This window comes from Miscanthus floridulus, chromosome 17 (genome assembly GCF_019320115.1).
Source record: "Miscanthus floridulus cultivar M001 chromosome 17, ASM1932011v1, whole genome shotgun sequence".
Classification (NCBI taxonomy): domain Eukaryota; kingdom Viridiplantae; phylum Streptophyta; class Magnoliopsida; order Poales; family Poaceae; genus Miscanthus; species Miscanthus floridulus.
Genome location: NC_089596.1, coordinates 72,454,388 through 72,474,060, shown reverse-complemented (window position 1 = coordinate 72,474,060; position 19,673 = coordinate 72,454,388). Strand labels below are relative to the sequence as shown.

The following is a 19,673-nucleotide window of genomic DNA, read 5'->3' as shown; positions in this document are numbered from 1 at the left end:
CTCCATCTTTTCTGTATAGGGCGCTGGTGGCACCGTCGGACTGTCCACACTATATGGGTGAACACTCCACCGGTGAAGTTCCTAACCCTTGCTCAAATGTGCCAACTACCAAGTGTATTACCTTGTGCACATGTGTTAGCATATTTTCTCAAACATTTTCAAGGGTATTAGCACTCCACTAGATCCTAAATGCATATGCACTGAGTTAGAGCATCTAGTGGCACTTTGATAACCGCATTTCGATACGAGTTTCATTCGTCTTAATAGTACGGCTATCGATCCTAAATATGATCACACTCACTAAGTTTCATTCGTCTTAATAGCTCGGGCGGGCGGGGCGGCAACGAGCTGGCGCCGGCGCGGCGTCCGTCGAGCGCGCCACAATAGTGAGCCAGGGGAGGGGATAAGGGAAGCGAGCGGTAGAGTGGGCGAGCGGAGGCGGAGGCGCGAAGTGGGGATGAGGATGAGGGAGGCAGAGCAGGAGTGGATGAGGATGAGTTGGTCCGAGTCGTTCCGTGGGCAGGTTCGTCTGGATGGAACGGACACCCGAACAGTGGCCTTGTTCGTTTCACTGAAATTTGGCTTATGCTGATGTTTATAATAATTCGTTGTGAGAGAAAAATAGTGTTCGTTCACTGAAAATTACTGCTGAAGTAGTGCTCCAGGACGAGTATTATTATCGAAACATAGACCTCATTCGCTTCGCTGAAAAAATAAACCAAAATATTATTCCAACTAATTTGTTAAGAGATAAAAATACTATTTCAACTAAAAAAATAAGCTAAAAAATACGGATCATAAAAGAAGCCAACGGAGCCATATGTGCTTAAAAAAACCACATACAGTGTTTGCTTTTCTGTTTCCGACTTTTCGTACAGTGTTTTTGTTTGCCAGTACACGCGCGTTTGAAAGCATAAGGCGGCAAGAACCATTTCTCTGCTCAGGTCACGGCGGGACCGGCCGCCGCCCTCTCTCCTCAGGCGGTTTGGCTACTCGTCGACAGACTCGGCCTCTCGCACCGGTGCCGCTCCTCCCTCCGTGCGTCCTCCTTTGTCGTGGCGCCTCCAACAATCCTCGCTGCCCCGTGGCCAGTGGCGTCGCGTGCACACAGGCTGCGCACGCCGTGGGACATGGCTCTAGCCAAGGCGGTGGCCTACGGTGACAAGGCGCCGCCAGGCGGCGGCGCTCGCTGTCCCTTCTTCCCCCGACCTACGTCTCCTGCAACTTGAGTCCCCACATCTCCGACCACCCCCATCCATTCCTGCAGCTGCGGTCCTGCGTCCTCAAGCGGTCAGGATTCACACTCTGGTTACTAATCTACTCCCTCCCCTCTTCTTCCTCCCCAGATTTTGCTAGATCTGGCTGAATTTTAGTGTTTTGTGCTCATGACTGGTAATTGTTTCTCCCTATTGGACAGATACTGCTACGGCGCTACCAATCTTATTTAGGAATTGCCAAATTAGGATGTAATGTGCCTGTGGTCCGTGGAATAACAGTGGATTTTCGTATTTTGATGACTAATTAGTGATTAATTAATCTGCTGTGAATCCTATAATATGGCCTTTGTTCTGTTGGAATTGATATTTGGCATGTACTAGTATAGCATATATTCGCTAGATCCTTGGTTGAAGTTCTTGCATATATAGCACATAGCTGGTGCTAGGTTATGCTCTTGCTTAGACTTGGGATTAATTTTGAGTCAAGTTTCATCTGCGCAGTGTGAAGGCAAACGGAACAGGTACTGAGTAACAGGGTAAGGATTGGGACTCTGCTGAAAGAGCATACAATTCAACACACTTCCTCCATGCAGGCTACTTAATTTTGATTCAGGAGAGAAAACACTCAGGTATGTATTTTCTTTTCCTTCAGTAAAAAGTAGACAGTGAGAGAAACCATTCTGGTATGTGCATTGCTCGAAAGTCTATAGAAATGGTGCATTGCTATTCACTTGATTTCATTGCCGAATAGTTAAAAAAACTTCGACCTGCGGGGGTAAGAGTAAGACAGCCCCCGGGCATTGCATTAAGAAGAAGGCCTTTTCACACAAGTCGAGAAAAAGTATTTGTGTATAATGAAATACTTGCTAAAGAGTATATAATTTAGAAAGGCAATGTGCTGAATACTCCGTCCATCACAATTATAAGACGTTTTGGCTTTTCTAGATTCATAGCTTTTGATATGCACTTAGATATACAGTATGTCTAGATACGCAATAAAAACAATGTATCTATAAAAGCCAAAACGTCCTATAATTTGGAATGGAGGAATTATGTATCAACACTACCTAAATTGTATACTTACATGGCTCATTTGTAAACTACAGATCTGTACATTTAATTGAACTTAGGTTCGGTAAACCAATCTAACATGTGTAAACTACAAATCTGAAAATTTCATGTTTGTATCTACTATCTATAGTTCAGTACATATGTCAAGTTTGTATTTGGTACCTTGAATTTAACAGAGTTGCATTGTATTTCTGTGGGGAATTAGAAACAACAATTGAGTCTTGCAATGAAATCACAAGGCTTTTAGACCTTTAGTGAAAAGCTAATACATTTCAGCTGCTGGCAACCATAGTTGGGTTGTTATCTGATATGACTCGGGGGGGGGGGGGGGGGGGGGGTAATGAACCAACTTTGTCAATATCTCTTATGATGCATTGCTGTGATGTATGCACTGTCATTGAACTATGCAGGGACAGTAGCAATCTTTGGCCTTTGCACCTTGCAATCTTCTAGTCAATCATCTTTGGTTTGTTTTGCTCATACTTGATATGGTGAATTGAACTACTTTCGCCGCAGGTTTACGGCTACAGCTCAGGAGATGTGATCATGAAGAGAGTTGTGATCAAGGGAGAAGACTATCAAAGTAAGCTTTTATTCCAATGGTAGTGCGACCTTTTATTTATTTCTGGTATTACTATGCTGTGAACAATTTAATTCTTTTTTGCTTGAGATGTAATTGTGATAATCTTGTCTCTTTAATAAGTGTGTGATGGTAAGCTGTTTGATCTTGCTAATGTGCGTGAGTGACTGCAACCGGGACCGCGATGGCTGCGTCAGCTATGACTACTTCCAGAGCTACATGGATAAGTAGCTCCTTCAGGAGGAGCTCTAGCACACGCTCATCGAGGCTAGTAAATGCAATGTCACTCCTCGCCTCCTTTAGCGATTCCTGCAAAATAGCTTAATTCTGGTGATGTCAGTCAAGGTTCAAGTGAGACTGAATAAGATAGTGTTTTCCTGAGATACGATTTTGACACTTCCTTTAGATGTCGTGTGAAATGTACCTGACAACTGCAACAAACTTAGTGCAGTACTTCACCATTCTTTGTTGCTTGTAGCAGTAGCAGTAGAAGATGAATCATCCTCTCTTGAAAAGCTAAATCATAGTCCAATATATGGTTGTGCGTAGTATCCCAGCCTAGTACCCAAGTTCTAATATATGCTTGTCGTTGTGTTCTTTTGGCTAATACAGTCACTCTACTTTTGTGGTGGTTCTAGATTTGTAGTGAAGGCCATCCATAGTTTAGGTATCTCTGTTCAAATTTGGCGATCAGCAGGTGCCCAGAAGTATTGATGGAGACATATTGCATGGTGATAGTTTCTTTTAGTGATAAATAAACTATCCATTTGTGTCATACTCAATTCTGGCTATAAGTATCAGAGTGGCAAAGCTTGGGGCTTCTTAATGTTGAAATTCTTTACTATGTTTCCTAATGTCAACATTGAAAAAGTTAGCCCTTTTTTGACATGAGAAATGAGAAATGTAAATGATCACTGTGATAAATTTGGTTCAGCTTTCTTTGATACTACTTGCTAGTGGCAGATTGATGTAGCCCATCTATAAACTTTGTTTGAATCCTGTTTTTTTTGGCAGCGGTGATGTATCTTTCACAGAGGAGCAGAAGGGCTAGGAGCAAGGCCATGTGAGCAGTAGTGGCTGGAGAAGCAGCAGCTGCTGGAATTTTTTTATAGTATTAGCTACACAAATTTATATGAAATTCTTGTAATATAAGCAACATGCTTCTGCAATTATGATTGTACAAACTATCTTAAATGATGTTTATAGTAAATAATGGATTGATTTAATATATGTGTATGATGCAACAATTTTGTTTTTTCTATAATAATTTATTAATCAAATATCGAATGCTATATGTATCACCACAATTTTTTTTGTTGCGATTACTTGAATGCAAAAATTACATTGTGTTGGCATAGGCTAATAGCAATGATGCTACCATGCCACGATATGACCTAACTCTTTGCTGAGTGCAATGATTGATGCTAGTCAATTGCAACAAAAAATATTTTGTTGCAATACCATTTATTGCAACAAAACAATGTTCGTAAAAGAACACAAATCTTGTGTTAAAATATATTGATCTATAGTAAGCTGGCCAATTAAATACACAAAAAATGTGTTACTAAGAGAGCTAGTAACATCCCTGAAAAAAAAACTAGTAACATTTCTGCTATGTCCCTATGTTGTAGTAGTGTCTTCAGCTACCAAAGTAGAAGATGTATCCAACTGAAGGGATGGCCATTGAGTTCATTTGTTTATTTCCAAGGTGGCACAAACACAAACAATTTGTCACAAGAAAATAAAATGTGAGAGGCTTGCTCGGCGCTCTAGGATTATTGGTTCTTGTTTGCACCAACTACTAAATTTAATGTTGTGTATAAGCATAACCAAGAGTAAAGGAAGTTAACCATGTTAGCGCGAAGAGACTCTTTCCCTTCCTAACATAGACAGGTTTACATAATCTGCTGATTTTGATTTGCACAAGCTTCGGTCCATACCATCTTGCAGAAGTACAGTTACAACAACTTTTAGGCCATGTTCGCTTCTCTTATAATCTGTACTTTTCAGCTTGTTTTTTTAGCCGGAACAGTGTTTTTCTCTCACAATAAATCCGTCGGAACAGTGTTTCGGCTTATTTTTTCAACGAAGCTGCCAGTTTTTTGGTACTAATTTTTCGTCCATAAATCTAGTACAGTTGCAAAAACTGAGTGAATCATTGTTGGCAACTGTAGGAGCAACGCATACCAGAGTGTTATAGCATTAGCGAGAGTTTAGATGTTTTTAAATTTAATGGACAAACTATATTAGTAGGATGGTAGAGATCCAGACATTATCAAATTCTAATGACTATATGGAGATCAAGAATTAGAGCATTTATATTGCACATGGATTTAGGAGCTAATATGCTTTCAACCCATCTAAATTTCAGTAGTACCTACTCACTCCGTCCAAGAATAAAAGCACATCTAGGATCCTAATGGACAACTTAGTATAGCTATGAAATTACCCTTTTGCCCCTATAAAAGGCATTTGCTGGCCTCTGCAGTTCGTGGTGGGAACAGACGAGCGGTCTCAAGAGTATTCCGCATGCAGCGATGGCTCTCTCGGTTTTCCTTTTTTTAATGCCAACTTTTATTATTTTGTTGCTCCCAAGGAGATCGATAGGCTTACAACTGTCAGCTAGACCTTTGTACAGCTAGATGTTAGACCCTATGTTAACGTTTATTTTGGGAAAATTTTTGAATTGTAGATGCGCTTTTATTTTGGGACGGAGGGAGTATATATTTGCATTACCAAATGAAGTATGGTCATCATTTTAAAGATTCATCATTTGAAGTCCTATGAATATATGTAACACCTCTAACAAATGATATTTAGGATATTAGTAAACCTTCACACTAAGCTCTACCGCTGGAACTATATACCAGTAATTATATATTGTGTGGCCTTTCCATGTTAGACATACCCTTGTGCAAAGAAGATTTATTTGATAGACGTCTTATGTGATTATATCATGGCAATAGATAATCCTGAGACGTCTTGTGCTTAAATGTTGACAACCAAAGCATGGCAAGGTGACAAAAAAAATCATATCACAACTTCATAAATCAGAGGTCTTACAGTTTTGGATATAATGATTTGATTTGAGACTCGGCTTGTCTTCTCTTGTTCATATAGCATTAGAGAACTTGATAACTTGTGGTTGTATGCTTCTACTGGATCAATGATGACGTAGGGAATATGTTGCCCTCCGATTGTTTCATCTGCATTAACAAATAGTCCTGGCAAAATTTTTGGTTTCTATTGTAACACAAGGGCATAAACCTAGGATAATTTCTTATTTCATATGTTGCACAGGATGGCCAAATGATACAAAATGATTGTGTGGCCCAGCTATTGGCTTATGATAGAAATTCTAGGAGAATTTTAATTCCTATATCTTAAGCGTATCATAAACAAGAAATGGTAGAATAGATAGTCGTAATGGACATGGTCCCTGTGGTATGAACTAGATTGTTTCATATTCACATCAAAATTTAAATTATATTTTAATTGTTCATCTTGCATGAAGACTCATGTAATGGTAATGTTGCAAACACCACAATCGAAGTATATTTTTCGGTAATAGTAAGACACGTTTATACTTATATTATTATGACATTATTTTTCTCGTTGTAATGCATGGGATTTTACCTGATATATGTTTATTAGGTGTTGTGTTACATTATTTTGTTTAAATTTTAATGTCCGTAGCAACGCACGGAGCAATACTTAGTTATCTATACCTAATAATAAAGAGATAAAATTTTAGCCTATTTTTTTCGTCCATCCATTTTTTAGTCCATCTCCTTTTAACTACCGGATAATGGAGAGTTTCTTCCGTCCGGACTTCTATATATAACCCATCCTTATAAGAGTTAGAATAGCTCTTATTTAGCGCGATACAGAGTCCGAGTCCAAAACGTATTGGGTCGTGTATGTGACCCGGATATAGATATGCCTGGCTTGGACACCTGAATAGCTACAAGTCCTAATCCAAATATAGGTCCCTTCAATTCTAAGTAAGCTGAATAGAAATCCTAATTCAAATACAAATAGAAATAGAAAAAAATAGTAGTAGTGTAAATCTTATTTTGTTATTAAATCACAAAGAGTTCTGGTCCTTTTCTATTTATGTATCCTATATGTATTATGGAGAGTCCGTTTTGTACTTGCATAGCCATTGGTCGTTTTTTTTATCTGACTCATTTGGTTTCTTTTCTTTTCCGTGTTAGTTTCCTTTTCTTTATTGGTTGTTTTTATCTTTTTTTTTCTCTCGAGTCGGCTTCGGCATATTGAACCTATCCGTTTCTTTCATTGCACTTTTGCTTTTAACGTTTATATCTTTTGTATTCGTCATGTTTCAATAAATAAATATGGAAAACAAAGAATAAAGAAAGGCCTTTGAACCTTTATTTTTTCCTGAAAAATAAAAGTTTTCATCATTAAATTATAGATGCAATTTTGATTAAGAACAAAACTTATCTTATAAGAACTTAGTTGAATTCATGGTCTAACTAATCAAATGCAAACTAATATCTTTAGGTGTTTGTAGTTAGTTCGGTCTAAATAAGTTTGTGTCTCAACTGTATGCATCCACCGGTGCGACCTCTGACGAGTCCCGCAACATGGAAATTATAGAGAGGTCACATGTCATAATTATCAGTGGGCACACCGGTACTTGACATATCAACAACTAACTTGTCAACTTGAACTAATGATCCTCAACGCAAGTCACGAAACTTGATATTTAACTGTAACAAAGCATACATAGTATAAAAATGAAGTTATGATATATTTATAGCTTCTAAATTTATAAAAGGATATACACACATAATTTATGTTCTCATTTTCTATTATAATAGATAACTTATTTTCTTCCGTTGCAACGCACAGGCATATTTGCTAGTAGAAGAAAAAATAAAGTCCCAAAGTTCTTATTTTAAAATATTATAAATTCTAGATTTAAAATAAACCTGAAAAAAGTAGTATAAGGAGGTGTTTGGTTCTTTAGTTGCTCCTAAAATTCATGTCACATCGAATGTTTAGATACTAATAAGGAGTATTAAATATAGATTAATTATAAAACCAATTACATAGATGGAAGCTAATTTATGAGACAAAATTTTTAAGCCTAATTAATTCATCATTAGCACATATTTACTGTAGCACCACGTTGTGAAATCATAGACTAATTAGGCTTAAAAGATTCGTCTCACAAATTAGTCGCAAGTTGTGCAATTAGTTTCGTAATTAATCTATGTTTAATACTCCATGTATGTGTCCAAATATTCGATGTGACAGAAATTTTAGGAGCTCATGTAGAAACCAAACAGGCCCTAAGCATGATCGTATAATCAACGGAGTGATAGCAACTATTTCATTTAAGATACAGACCGCAATAGTTTTGGAGTCATCAGCATGCGGTCTAGCAAGACCCAGTTCGAGGACCGAGCGTTAGCTCGGTTGGTCCGGCTTCTAGGTGTGAAGGGACCGCTCGCGGGTGAAAGCTCTAGTTTGGTTTTGGTGAATTGATGAAACCCTAAGTGCTAACCTAGTTTATCAAATGATCATGAGATAGGTAGCACACTCCAAGTGATGAAGCAAATGAAGATCATAGCATGATGATGATGATACCATGATGATGATCAAGTGTTTGGACTTGGGAAGAAGAAAGAGAAAAACAAAAAGCTCAAGGCAAAGGTATAAACCATAGGAGCTATTTTATTTTGGTGATCAAGACACTTAGAGAGTATGATCACATTTAGGTTTTATAGCCGTACTATTAAGAGGGGTGAAACTCGTATTGGAATGCGGTTATCAAAGTGCCACTAGATGCTCTAACTCATTGTATATGCATTTAGGATCTAATGGAGAACTAACACCCTTCAAAATGTTTGTGAAAAATATGCTAACACATGTGCACAAGGTGATACACTTGGTGGTTGGCAGTGTTCGCCTACACGGCCGTGTAGACCGATTACTCGGCGTGTAATCGCTACTCGGTAGCCGAACGTGCAGTTTAGGCCATAAACGGTAGGTTACACGGAAACGCCGTGTACACGGTAAAAAACGGCCGTGTAATCGGTCTACACGGCCGTGTAGGCGAACACTGGGTAATATTTTGAAAATAATTTATCTATGTTATTTTCAAAATATTACAAATGTTTATGATGTGTAATAAGTACCATTAGATTAGTTGTGGAATATACTTTCATAATAAAATTATTTGAATATACAAATATTATCTATGTTATAGGAATATATACACAAGTTATTATAGTTATTTTTACAAATAAAGTAAAAACGAGTAATCCGTGTAAAACCGTGTACACGCCGTGTACACGGTCTAAACGCTACACGAGACCTCGCCGACTGTCTACCGTTTACCGTTTAGGAAAACATTGGTTGGCACATTTGAGCAAGGGTGAAGAAATTAGAGGTGAAATGGAGTTGGTCGCAATGATGCTGGTGTCGGTCAACTGACCGGACGCTGGGTCGCTCTGCGACCGGACGTTGAAGGGTTATGTCCGGTCGTGTTGTCGGTCGGCACAGTGATTAGGAATAAGCACCGGACACTGGGCTATGTCCGGTCAAGCATGACCGGACACGTCCGGTCGGCAAAAACTCGTTTTGGACCCTTACTGTAAACGACCGGACGCTGAGGGTTCAGCGTTCGGTCAACTCTGTCGGAGCGTCCGGTCAACATGTCGACCGTTAAGATCAAACGTTCACTGTTAAACGCAAGAGACACGTGGCCGCCATTGGGTGACCGGACGCTAAGGAGCAGCGTTCGGTCAGTTGGACCAGAGCATCCGGTCACCCCGATCAGTACCCAGTAAAGGGGTACACCGGCTCTATTTCGTGGGGGCTTCTATTTAAGCCCCATGGCCGACTGTAGCTCAAAACTCTTGGCCATTTGCATTGACATAGCAACCTTGTGAGCTTAGCCAAAGCCCTCCCACTGATCTCCATCATTGATTCATCATCATAGTGAGATTGGGAGTGATCCAAGTGCATTGCTTGATTGATTGCATCTAGAGGCACTTGGTGTTCGTGTTTCGCTGCGGATTTCACTTGTTACTCTTGGTGGTTGCCGCCATCTGGACAACTTGGAGCAGTGAGGATCGTTGAGCGGAAGGTGGTGATTGTCTCCGGCTCTGATCATGGTGATTGTGAGGGGTTCTTAACCTTTCCCCGGCGGAGCGCCAAAAGGTACTCTAGTGGATTGCTCGTGGCTTGTGTGATCCTCATCTTGTGTTGGTTGTGCGGCACCCTATTGAGGGTTTGGCGTGTGAAGCCAATTAGCGCGTAAACCTCCAAGTGAGTGAATCGCCACAACGAGGAGTAGCTTGCCAGCTAGCAAGTGAACCTCGGTAAAAAATTATTGTGTTCATCATTGATTCTGAGGTGATTGATCTTCATTGTTATTCATCCTTGTGATTGATTAGTTACTTCATCTACTCAGCGGTATAACCTTCTTGATCACTCTCTTTACTTTACCGCAAACTAGTTGACAAGCTCTTTAGTGTAGCTAGTTGTGAGAGCTTGCTTGCTTGGTTGGTGTGGCTCTTTAGTTAGCCTTTGAGAGCACACTAACATAGGGTAGTGTTATAGCTTTTGTGTGAATAGACACTATCTAAACTAGAATTGTGGTAGGTGGCTTGCATTTTGAGTAGGCTAGCGCAACACTTGCTTCGCCTCATAATTGTCTAACCATTTTGGTTAAGTGTTGTTGTAGAAATTTTTATTAGGCTATTCACCCCCCTCTAGCCATTAGGACATTTTAAGTGGTATCAGAGCCGAGGTCACTGTTATTTGAGGCTTAACAACCTTCGGTGTTAAAATGGCTCAAATCAACAACACCAAGAAGTCACCCCAATTTGATGGCTCAAATTATTCTTATTGGAAGTCAAAGATGACGACACATATCAAGTCAATCAATAGAAAGGTGTGGAAGGTGGTAGAAACCAAAATTGAGATTGAGGATCCAGAAAATCCCACCACGGCCGAAGAAGTGCTTCTCCAAAATAATGACATTGCTCTAAGTGCCATTCATGATGCAATTGATGTGAGAACATTTGAGCAAATCAAGAATATTGAGATGGCTCATGAAGCTTGGAAGAAATTGGAAGAATCATTTGAGGGCACTCAAGCCGTGAAGGGTGCAAAGGCATATATTCTCAAAGAGAAGTTTGCAAGCTTCAAGATAAAGGAAGATGAGAGTGTGCCGGACATGTTCCATCGGATGGAAGTGATTGTCAATGATCTCAAGGCACTTGGTGAAAAGATAGAGGACAAGGACTTCTCCAATAAGTTCTTGAGATGTTTGCCCGCAAGATTTGGCATGTTGGTCACCTTACTAGTGAGGACTGGTTTGAACACAATGACACCAAACCAAATCTTGGGAGATATCATGACCGATGATGCTTATAGAGATGATGATGAGAAGGAAGAAAAGAAGGAGAAGAAAGATGACAAGAAGGATGACAAGAAGAAGAGCATGGCATTCAAAGCTACATCATCAAAGGGCAAAGCTAAGCAAGAGACATCAAGTGAAGAAGAAGAATCTTGGGATGATGATGATGATGAGAAGATGGCTCTCTTTGTCAAAAGATTTGGCAAGTTCATGGTGAAGAAGGGCTACCGTGCAAGAAGAAAGAAGTCTTCATTCAAGAACAAAGAAGAGTCAAGATGGTGCTTCAAGTGTGGAAGCAAAGATCATCTTGTTGCTCAATGCCCATACAATAGCGACAATGATGATGACAACAAGAAGAACAAGAAGGACAAGAAGGAAAAGAAAGAGAAGAAGGACAAGATGGCATTCAAGAAGAAGAAGGGTGGTTCATATGTAGTCACTTGGGATAGTGATGCTTTCTTAAGTGATGATGATGATGATAGTGATGATAACAAGACCACCAAGAAGAAGGTTCTTGCAAGCATTGCTATCAATGAGAAGCCTTCTCTCTTCGAATCTTCATCATGCTTCATGGCTAAGGCCACTAAGGTACAATCTTGTGATGATGAAAGTGATGAAGAACATGTTGATGATAATGAATATGAAAATGAAAATGATAGTGATAGTGATGATGATGAACCTACTAAGGACGAATTATTTGACATGCTAGAAGATGCTAAAGAACACTTTGACATTAAGAGAAGGGAATGCAAGAGCTTAAATAAGGAGGTAAAAGCCCTTAAGCAAGCCCTTGATGAGCTCAAAGTAACTTATGAGAAGCTAGAGGAAGCCCATAAGAAGCTTAGCAAAGCTCACAAAAAGCTTAAAAAGCTCATTCTTCTTCGCTTAAAGAGCAAAATAAAAAGAAGCATGTTGAAACTTGCAATGTAGGTTTAACTTGTGATATAATTGATAAATCACTATCTATGCATATCATTGTTGCTCCTACTAACCCTTCTTGTAGTACTTCCACTCCCTCCTCATCTAGTAGTGATGGTCTCACTTGTGACACCTCACTAGTGGTTGAGAATGAGAACCTCAAGAAGGAGGTCAATAAGCTCACTCACACCTTAGCTAAAGCTTATGGTGGTGAGGACCGCTTGCTTATGTGCTTGGGTAGCCAAAGAGCTTCTCTCTACAAAGAGAGATTGGGCTATACCCCCAAGAAAGGCAAAGCGGCCTTTGCTCCTCACAAGACTAGTTTTGTAAAGAACAATGGTCGTTTTTACACTAGTTGCAAGCAAGTGGGTCACAAAGAGCAAGAATATAAAAATAAGAGCAAAAATGCTAATGTATCCTCCATTAAGCTTGATTCATGCTACATGCTTACTAAGGGTACAAATGGAGTGAAGACTAAGTTTATTGGTAAACCATGGATGGGCTCAAAAAAGAAAGCCATTTGGGTACCAATGAGCCTAGTGACTAACCTTCAAGGACCCAAGCAAGTTTGGATACCTAAAAAGAATTGATCTTCTTTTGTAGGTAAATTACAAAGCCGGAGGAAGGCATTGGGTTCTTGATAGTGGATGCACTCAGCACATGACCGGTGATGCAAGAATGTTCAACTCAATCAACACCAATGGCAATGATGGTTATGATAGTATCACATTTGGTGACAATGGCAAAGGCAAGGTCAAAGGGCTTGGTAAGATTGCAATATCAAATAACATGAGCATATCCAATGTGTTGCTAGTAGAGAGCTTGAACTTCAATTTGCTATCTGTGGCTCAATTGTGTGATCTTGGATTCAAATGCATATTTGGGATAGATGATGTAGAAATCATAAGTGTAGATGGCTCTAACTTGATCTTCAAAGGCTTTAGATATGAGAATCTATACTTGGTTGATTTCAATGCTAGTGAAGCTAGATTATCTACATGCTTGTTCACTAAGTCTAGCATAGGTTGGTTATGGCATAGAAGGCTTGGTCATGTTGGAATGAAACAATTGAATAGATTGGTTAAGCATGACTTAGTTAAAGGCTTCAAAGATGTTGTGTTTGAAAAGGATAAGCTTTGTAGCTCTTGTCAAGCCGGCAAACAAGTTGGAAACACCCATCCTAAGAAAAGCATGATGAGCACTAGTAAAGCATTTGAGTTATTGCACATGGATTTGTTTGGGCCAACACAATACACTAGTATCGGTGGAAACAAATATGGATTTGTGATAGTGGATGACTACACTAGATACACATGGATATTCTTTCTAGTAGACAAAAGTGATGTGTTTGCAGCATTCAAATCATTTGTCAAAGGCATTCACAATGAGTTTGAAACAACCATCAAGAGAGTTAGAAGTGACAATGGTAGTGAGTTCAAGAACACTAGAATTGATGAGTTGTGTGATGAATTTGGAATTAGACATCAATTTTTGGCCAAGTACACACCTCAATCAAATGGCCTTGTTGAGAGAAAGAATAGAACACTCATTGATATGGCAAGGTCTATGCTTAGTGAGTATAATGTGAGTCAATCTTTTTGGGCCGAAGCTATCAACACGGCTTGCTATTGTAGCAACCGCCTCTATTGTCACCAATTGAAAGAGAAGACACCATATAAGCTCTTGAATGGTAGAAAGCCCAACATTGCATATTTTTGGGTCTTTGGATGCAAATGCTATATCTTGAAGAAATGCACTAGATTGGGCAAGTTTGACAAGAAATGTGATGAAGGATTCCTACTTGGCTATTCCATTACAAGCAAAGCATATAGAGTTTGGAATTTGGATAGTGGTACTCTTGAGGAAGTTCATGATGTTGAATTTGATGAAACCAAGGGTTCACAAGTAGAGAATGACAACTTGGAAGATGTTAGAGGCATTCAACTTTCAAATGCCATGAAGAACATGGATATTGGTGAATTGAGGCCTAAGCAAGTGAATGATGATGAAGATGATCAAGTACAAGTGCTCTCCAACTCAAATGTGCAAGATGATACAAATCAAGCTAGTATAAGTGGATCTCATGATAATGAATAAGATCAAGTGGCTAGTACATCATCTCAACCCAATGATCAAGCAAGTGCAAGCAATCAAGTTCCATTGCTCCAACCAACAAGTATTGCAAGAGATCATCCTTTGGATACAATCATTGGTGATATTTCAAGAGGTGTACAAACTAGATCAAGATTGGCATCATTTTGTGAACACTTCTCATTTGTGTCATCCATTGAACCAAAGAAGATAGATGAAGCTTTGAAGGATATTGATTGGGTAAATGCTATGCATGAAGAATTGAACAACTTCATAAGAAATAAAGTATGGGAGTTGGTAGAAAGACCAAAGGGACACAATGTAATTGGAACCAAATGGGTCTTTAGAAACAAGCAAGATCAAGATGGGATAGTAGTAAGAAACAAAGCAAGATTAGTAGCACAAGGCTATACTCAAGTTGAAGGTCTTGACTTTGGAGAAACATATGCCCTGGTTGCTAGATTGGAAGCAATTAGAATCTTGCTAGCCTATGCTTGTGCCCACAACATCAAGCTCTATCAAATGGATGTTAAGAGTGCATTTCTCAATGGCTACATCAATGAAGAAGTATATGTTGAGCAACCTCCCGGTTTTGAAGATGATAAGAAACCCAACCATGTGTATAAGTTGAAGAAGGCATTGTATGGATTGAAACAAGCACCTAGAGCATGGTATGAGAGATTGAGGGATTTTTCTACTCTCTAAAGGATTCACAATGGGCAAAGTTGACACCACTCTTTTCATCAAAAAGATTGGAAAAGATCTATTTGTATTGCAAATCTATGTTGATGATATCATATTTGGATCAACAAATCAAGAATTTTGTGATGAGTTTGAAAAAATGATGGCTAATGAGTTTGAGATGTCCATGATTGGAGAATTGAGTTACTTCCTTGGTCTTCAAATCAAGCAATTAAAGAATGGTACATTTGTGAGTCAAGGCAAGTACATCAAGGACATAATCAAGAAGTTTGGCATGATTGACAGCAAAGTCATTAGCACACCAATGGGAACAAATGACAACTTGGATAGTGATGCAAGTGGAAATATGGTGGATCAAAAATTGTATCGGTCTATGATTGGAAGCTTACTCTATATGACCGCATCAAGGCTGGATGTTATGTTTAGTGTATGCATGTGTGCAAGGTTTCAAGCCTCACCAAGAGAAAGTCATTTGAAGGCTACAAAGAAAATATTGAGGTACTTGAAGCATACACAAAATGTTGGTTTGTGGTATCCCAAAGGAGCAAAGTTTGAGCTAGTTGGTTACTCCGACTCGGATTATGCGGGATGCAAGGTTGAAAGGAAGAGCACCTCGGGCACATGTCAATTGTTGGGAAGATCACTTGTTTCATGGTCATCAAAGAAGCAAAATAGTGTTGCATTATCAACCGCCGAAGCCGAATACATATCCGCCGGTAGTTGTTGTGCACAAATACTTTGGATGAAGGCCACTTTGAGTGACTTTGAAATCAAGTTCAAGAAAGTGCCATTGCTATGTGACAATGAGAGTGCAATCAAGCTAACCAATAATCCGGTTCAACATGCAAGAACAAAGCACATTGATGTCCGCCACTATTTCATAAGAGATCACCAACAAAAAGGGGACATTTGCATTGAGAGTGTAGGCACCGAAGATCAACTTGCCGATATATTCACCAAGTCATTGGATGAGAAAAGGTTTTGCAAGCTAAGGAATGAGTTGAACATATTGGATTTCTAAAATATGTGTTGATGCACCCCCACTTATATGACATGCCTCTCGTTCGAGCTATTCAAGGTAAAAGTTGTTTGGCATGACATACATTCTTGCTAAAGGACATGTTTAGTGCATCTAGTCATATTTTCAATCTTATTAGGACCTTCAAATAGTTCAATTTTATTAGGCTCATTCATAAAAACCAAATGAATTTGATGATTATATGGTATCACTATTGCTTCTATGCTTGACTTGATCTAGTGATAGCATATGACATGTTTATGGGCTTGTAAACCTAGTGTTTTGATCTAGAAAATGAACTCTAAGTGTTTAACTCAACATGGTACAAGATAACCCTTATTTGGAGGTGTGAAGAAGCTTGTCCTTGGATCAAACCAAGTTAAATATCTTTGGCAAATGATCTAGATTGGACCAAATTTGGGAAAATGATCCTCACCCCATTGATTGATATTGATAATCTCGACCCTATAAGTAATACTATCTATATTTAGAACCTTTGTGGTCATTGATGACAAAGGGTTTGAGAAACAAAGATAGTAGTAAAAATAATGAAAAAGGGGGAGAAATATCATAAAGGGGGAGAAACATAAAGAAAAAGGGGGAGAAATATCATAAAGGGAGAGAAACATAAAGATATCTTGATATATGAGAGATATGACAAAAAAAGGGATAAATTAAAATTTTGAGCACACAAGTAGGGGGAGCAAGCTCATAAACTTGTATGGTGCATTTGAATGTGCATTTCATATGCTTGCTTGCATGGCACAAGTTTTAAAATTCAATATCTATGCTTGTGTGGTGTATGCTAGTTGTCGGTTTGAATGATGAAATGAAAACTAGCATGCATAGGATATCTAGTGATTTCATTTCCAAATATTTCTAAGTGGTATTGAGCTAACCATGGTGCTAAGGATGGTATATTGGTGCACTTCGATTGGTATCACGCTTAAAAGGTCCATCTTTTATATCTTAGCATCATGTGGTAGACATTGACTCCTACATTTCCTATCTAAGCATATGCGTAAGCTACAATCCAAACTCTTAGCACATATGTAGGGGGAGCAATTGCTACCATTTGGGGTTCATGAAACTTGTCCATATCCTTTTACACATGGTAAATATGCTTGGACAAGCAACATGGATTCACTTAAATTTTAATTCATATCTTTGTATAAGGGTTGTCATCAATTACCAAAAAGAGGGAGATTGAAAGCTCTAGTTTGGTTTTGGTGAATTGATGAAACCCCAAGTGCTAACCTAGTTTATCAAGTGATCATGAGATAGGTAGCACACTCCAAGTGATGAAGCAAATGAAGATCATAGCATGATGATGATGATACCATGATGATGATCAAGTGCTTGGACTTGGGAAGAAGAAAGAGAAAAACAAAAAGCTCAAGGCAAAGGTATAAACCATAAGAGCTATTTTGTTTTGGTGATCAAGACACTTAGAGAGTGTGATCATATTTAGGTTTTATAGCCGTACTATTAAGAGGGGTGAAACTCGTATTGGAATACGGTTATTAAAGTGCCACTAGATGCTCTAACTCATTGCATATGCATTTAGGATCTAGTGGAGAACTAATACCCTTGAAAATGTTTGTAAAAAATATGCTAACACATGTGCACAAGGTTGATACACTTGGTGGTTGACACATTTGAGCAAGGGTGAAGAAGTTAGAGGTGAAATGGAGTTGGTCGCAATGATGCTGGCGTCGGTCAACTGACCGGACGCTGGGTCGCTCTGCGACCGGACGCTGAAGGGTTGCATCCGGTCGTGTTGTCGGTCGGCACAGTGATTAGGGTTAAGCACCGGACGCTGGACTGTGTTCGATCAAGCATGATCGGACACGTCCGGTCGGCAAAAACTCGTTTTAGACCCTTACTATAAACGACCGGACGTTGAGGGTTCAGCATCCGGTCAACTCTGTCGGAGCGTCCGGTCAACATGTCGACTGTTGAGATCAAACGTTCATTGTTGAACGCAAGAGACACGTGGCCGCCATCGGGCGACCGGACGCTGAGGAGCAGCGTCTGGTCAGTTGGACCGGGGCGTCCGGTCACCCCGATCAGTGCCCAATGAAGGGGTACAACGGCTCTATTTCGTGGGGGCTTCTATTTAAGCCTCATGGCCGGCTGTAGCTCAAAACTCTTGGCCATTTGCATTGACATAGTAACCTTATGAGCTTAGCCAAAGCCCTCCCACTGATCTCCATCATTGATTCATCATCATAGTGAGATTGGGAGTGATCCAAGTGCATTGCTTGAGTGATTGCATCTAGAGGCACTTGGTGTTCGTGTTTCGCTGAGGATTTCACTTGTTACTCTTGGTAGTTGCCGCCATCTAGACAGCTTGGAGCAGCGAGGATCGTTGAGTGGAGGGTGGTGATTGTCTTCGGCTCCAATCGTGGTGATTGTGAGGGGTTCTTAACCTTTCCCTGACGGAGCGCCAAAAGGTACTCTAGTGGATTGCTCGTGGCTTGTGTGATCCTCATCTTGTGTTGGTTGTGCGGCACCGTATTGAGGGTTTGACGTGTGAAGCCAATTAGCGCGTGAACCTCCAAGTGAGTGAATCGCCACAACGAGAAGTAGCTTGCCGGCTAGCAAGTGAACCTCGATAAAAAATCATTGTGTTCATCATTGATTCCGAGGTGATTGGTCTTCATTATTATTCATCCTTGTGATTGATTGTTTACTTCATCTACTCAGCGATATAACCTTCTTGATCACTCTCTTTACTTTACCGCAAACTAGTTGACAAGCTTTTTAGTATAGCTAGTTGTGAGAGCTTGCTTGCTTGGTTGGTGTGGCTCTTTAGTTAGCCTTTGAGAGCACACTAACATAGGGTAGTGTTATAGCTTTTGTGTGAATAGACACTATCTAAACTGGAATTGTGGTAGGTGGCTTGCATTTTGAGTAGGCTAACGCAACACTTGTTTCGCCTCATAATTGTCTAACCATTTTGGTTAAGTGTTGTTGTAGAAATTTTTATTAGGCTATTCACCCCCCTCTAGCCATTAGGACCTTTCAGCGGGTTCAATTCCTGATGGACGAACTCGCTTGCCTCACCGGGGCTGGCCCCTAAATAATTTCTGCCTCTCACGTGTGATGTTACAATAGGATCCGCCTACAAAATCAGAGGATTTCAGTGATCTAAAGAAGGACGCGGTCTTTAAATCTGAGTATAGTTATAGATTTATTTATACACGAGTGGTGTAAATAGTGGACATGTGTTGTGTAATTATACATATATACGAACAGATGCTACAGCTGTACCCAGATGAGAGACAATAAAAAAAGACCCCTTCCAGGATCCCAACCTATCTCATTCTTGCTTTGTCCGGCTACTAAATTCAAAACCATTCAAACAAGGGCCCAAATAAATTACTACTCCTTTCTTTTCAAGTAACAAGATATTTTGTTCTTTGTAGATATATTCTAAATACATGTATCAAAAATAAGGCATCTTAAAAGCCACGCGTCACGCTCCCACTGGGTGGCGCCTGCGCACTGGGATCCATAGCAGGCAGGCGGTGTAGGGTTACTAGCAGCAGGCCAGCAGCACAGGAAACACGAAAAGCAAGAAAGTCACACACTCACGCATCCGCAGCACACTCTCTCTCTCTCCTGCTTCAGTGCGCGCAACGCGCTCAATTCCCCCCGCCCCCCCCCCCC

The 19,673-nt window shown here is 39.8% G+C and overlaps 1 long non-coding RNA gene across 1 annotated transcript; it reads left to right on the top strand.

The window, feature by feature from the left end:
• Positions 1-1,007: 1,007 nt before the first annotated feature.
• Positions 1,008-4,016, top strand: LOC136516215 (uncharacterized). The gene is made up of 4 exons (XR_010773970.1): positions 1,008-1,290; positions 1,719-1,846; positions 2,805-2,871; positions 3,883-4,016. It is a non-coding gene; the product is annotated as an uncharacterized lncRNA (long non-coding RNA).
• The last annotated feature ends 15,657 nt before the right edge of the window (positions 4,017-19,673 follow it).